This window comes from Somniosus microcephalus, unplaced genomic scaffold (assembly GCF_052327205.1).
Source record: "Somniosus microcephalus isolate GS21.2 unplaced genomic scaffold, FLI_Smic_1.0 scaffold177, whole genome shotgun sequence".
NCBI lineage: Eukaryota > Metazoa > Chordata > Chondrichthyes > Squaliformes > Somniosidae > Somniosus > Somniosus microcephalus.
The window spans coordinates 25,435-29,697 of NW_028225364.1; the positions used below are offsets into that span (position 1 = coordinate 25,435).

The 4,263-nt window shown below is 43.1% G+C and overlaps 1 pseudogene; it reads left to right on the forward strand.

Annotated features, from left to right (window-relative positions):
* The first annotated feature begins 337 nt into the window (after window positions 1-337).
* Window positions 338-2,893, forward strand: LOC147082092 (putative G protein-coupled receptor 139; annotated as a pseudogene).
* Window positions 2,894-4,263: the final 1,370 nt, after the last annotated feature.

A 4,263-nucleotide genomic window follows, 5' to 3' on the forward strand; every position in this document is an offset into this window, starting at 1 on the left:
ATCAACGCAATATCCGGGGGAATATTTGCTTTATCCTTCAGGATTTACTGGACACGCGCAGAGTGCAGTGCTTCTGGGATTACTTTCCGTTAATGGATGCTAATAGACGGAGTTTCATGGACTGAGCTGTTCAATTTCCCCATTGGCGGCCCGGGCGCACTGAAGTTGAAAATCGCTCCTTGTTTTTTAAGTGACTGTAACTAAAGCCAATTATTGTGTAACCGGATTTTCCCACCGGGGCACCGATTGATCTATAAAGGGGGAGCATTTACGGATCTCAGAAACACTCAAGCCGGAACCGTAAAGTAGCTCAGAATTCACACAAATCTTAAAAACAATGGTACGGCCAATAATTCTACAGATACGGGACATTTACTACCATGTCCTCGCAGCATTTGGCATTCCCGGTAAGTCAATGTATACTGTTGCCTAATACCTGTTGACTATCTCAGTGTTAATGTAACAGATTCCGAGCATGTCCACACTGCAGAGTCATTTATTCACCGGGATCAGTCGGTGAAAATCAACGGCAATCACAGTCGCCCGCGCGACCGCTGAGGTGCTGTTCCGGTCGCTGGATCGCGGGCACCGGGCGCTCAATGTTCCTCCCTATACTGAGGGAGGGCGAGGCTGATTCCACGGCCTCCCCAACAACACATAGCTAAGTAAAGAATGTGTTGCTCAGTGCCCATCGTAATCACGTCTTTTGTGCCGTTGTTCTTGTACACCAGTCACTGAAGGCGAGCATGCAGGTGCAACAGGCGGTCAAGAAGGCAAACGGTATGCTGGCCTTCATAGCAAAAGGGTTAGAATACAGGAACAGGGATACCTTGCTGCAGCTGTACAGGGCACTGGTGAGACCACACCTCGAGTACTGTGTACAGTTTTGGTCGCCTCATCTGAGGAAGGATGTTCTTGCCATGGAGGGGGTGCAGCGGCGATTCACCAGGCTGATACCAGGAATGGCGGGAATGACCTATGAGGAGAGACTATGTAGTTTAGGGATGTACACACTGGAGTTTAGAAGATTGAGAGGGGACCTCATAGAAGTGTATAAAATTCTGACAGGTCTAGACAGACTGGATGCAGAAGGAATGTTTCCCTTGGCGGGTGAGAACAGAACTAGAGGACATAATTTAAGGATAAGGGCTAAACCATTTAGGACAGAGATGAGGGGGAATTTCTTCACTCAGAGAGTGGTGAACCTGTGGAACTCATTGCCACAGAGGGCAGTGTACGCCAGCTCATTAAATATATTTAAGAGGGAATTAGATATATTTCTACGGGCAAAAGGGGTTAAGGGTTACGGAGAGAAGGCGGGGACGGGATACTGAATTAAAGGATCAGCCATGATCTCATCGAATGGCGGAGCAGGCACGAAGGGCCGAATGGCCTACTCCTGCTCCTATCTTCTATGTATCTATGTATCTATGTTCCCTGTCTACATTATGTTGATAATAACTCGGACTGCAAAAACTTCCATCCAACAGGCGTTTTACGAAATAAATTCCACGCTGGAAGGAGCTCCCCTCCTCTCTGCAGCGTTTGAGTATAACTTGAACGCTTGTTTTTTATCGGAGTTGAGAATTTTATTTGTATTATATCTTTCCATTAATTGCCGTGTAATTATATTTAATACTTGACTGAAGTTTGCTGGACGGACGGCGTGTTTTCAGCCCCTCGATATTGAATGTTCAGTGATTTCATTCCTTTAAATAAAGTGTCTTCACCATCGCCTATGTTAATTAAAAAATCCGTGCGATTAACGCTAAATAGGGACACATCTGAACATTTCCCCACAATAATCTGTGAGATTTATCTGAATGACCCCGTTACTGACCTCTTGTTGCTCCTTCTTACAGCGAACCTACTGACAATCGTGATTCTCTCCAGAGGAAACTGCGGCCTTTCCAGATGTATCTCTGTCTACATGGTGGCCATGGCAACAGCAGATCTACTGGTCATGATCGTCAATTTATTAGTGAACCGCATTTTACGTTATTACTTTCCACATACATTCCTGTCGTTAACTGCTGTCTGTAAGTTCATTATATACCTGCAATGTGTCGCACTCTATCTGTCGGTGTGGTTTACAGTCTCGTTCACATTTGACCGATTTGTAGCTATATGTTGTAAGAAGTTTAAATCCAAGTATTGCACAGTAAGAACTGCAGCTGCGGTTATAACAACGATCTCTGTCCTGATCTGTTTACAGAGCCTCCTCTATTGGTTTGCATTTGAACCTGAGCGAATAATTAACAATGTTCACTGGGGTTGCCGCTCCAGAGCGGAGTTTATTTCATCGCCTGTAGGTGTGGCGTTTTCCTGGTTACGTAGCATTTGTTTTTCTTGGCTTAGTTATGCTTTGATATTACTGTTTAATTGTTTGACAGCCAGACGTATTTTAGTGGCCAGTCGAGCCCGCAGGGGACTCCGGGGTCACAGCAGTGAGAATCATAGCGATCCAGAGATAGAGAGCCGAAGGAAATCGATCATTTTACTGTTCTCTGTATCGGGCAGTTATATATTGTTGTGGCTGACAGCTGTAGTATCTGTTTTAACTGCCAGTCTGATAAGCACCGTGCATTACAAAGGAGATTATGCAGCCCCTGCCTATATTGCCACTGAAACCGGATATATGCTCATGTATTTGAGTTCCTGTACAAACACGTGCATTTATGCAGCTACACAAACTAAATTCAGGGAAGAGTTAAAGCAGCTGATGAAAACTCCTTTGACATTTATTTGCAAATAAATAAACAATAAAACAAAATTTCTGGTCCAAACTAGAGAGCAAATACTATGGTTTGCTGTAGTGAAAATTGAAAGGCATCAGAGAACAGTTACTTCACTTTGTGTCTTGTGTTTGATGTCTGCTGCTTTCCCCTGGTGAACATAATCGATACCCGCTAAAACAGCGCACTTCCCGCTCAAGATCCAAAGGGAACAGTTATGACTGAGCTTCAGCAGTGGAGTAGAACATGTGGGCGTCAGCGTTAACCTGCTTACACCGTAGTTACTGGTATGAGACGCCCCGGTATAATTAATAGTTAAAGGTTTCTTTAATGTAGAACCTATGTGATACAATCGTGGTTTTCTGCAATTCTGTAATGTTGGTGTGAATGTTGCAGGCGCTGGTCTCCCCATCAGACTCCTCCCCACATTGTGTCCTGGACCAATAGAACGGGGCCTGTCTCCTGATCAGTGTCTCATGATGGAGACAGTAGGAACTTGACTCGTCAATGTGACACTAGACATCTTTGTTCACAGATGTTTACTTAAATCCCAAACTGGTCATCGAAATGTTGTAGAATTGATAACAGGGGAACAGATCATTTTAGCCAAGGAGTTCGTGTCCGCATTTACACAGCACCCGAGAAAATAGCTCCATTCACTTTAAACCCCCTGATCTCAACATCCCATCAACCTATTTTTATTCATTGATATATACAATTTAAACTTGAAATGGACGTAATTTCTCCCTCTGTGAATTCCACAACCTCACAACACTCCATGTAAAGAGTGTTATCCTACTCGCAGTTCTAAATCACTTCCGTTTATTCCTTTATCTATGGCAGTTAGGTCTTGATCCTGAACTAATGCAAACTCTCTCATTCTATCAATGCTATCACGTCCCTTCTTAACGAAAATCACTTTGGCACGACTCGTCGAAAGATATAAGTCTGGAATCAATGTACAATCTTTTGAAAACAACCCTACTTGAAAAGGTTAATGTGGTTGTGGAGAGTTTAATGTGTAAAACCAATGGGTAGAGATCTGCACAAAAGAATAGACCGCGATAGATATACGTTGCTGATGAGATATAGATTAATGCTGACATGAAATACTCTAATCCTACGACGGAGGGCACTGTACGGGAAGGGAAAATCAGACTGTCCTGAAGTCTGCTAATGCTATACTGTATTGGTTTATCTTAATGTATTAATGTTTACCTTTAGCCTTTGCCTCTTAAGCATTTAATTTAAAGTAGCACTGAGCTGATGAGCGAGGGCTCACCCTGCAGCAATGATCAGATTCAGGATGCAGTAAGAAGAAATGTAATTAAAGTCACATAATTTTAAACTGATTCATATATTTCATAGAACTTTGCTCATTTGATAACAGTGTTGGAAATCTGTTAATTATGTAAAGGAAAACATCTGAAATGTCATCATAATTTTTTATTCGTTCATGGGATGTGGGAGCGCTGGCAAGGCCAGCATTTATTGCTCATCCCTAATTGCCCTTGAGAAGGTGCTGGTG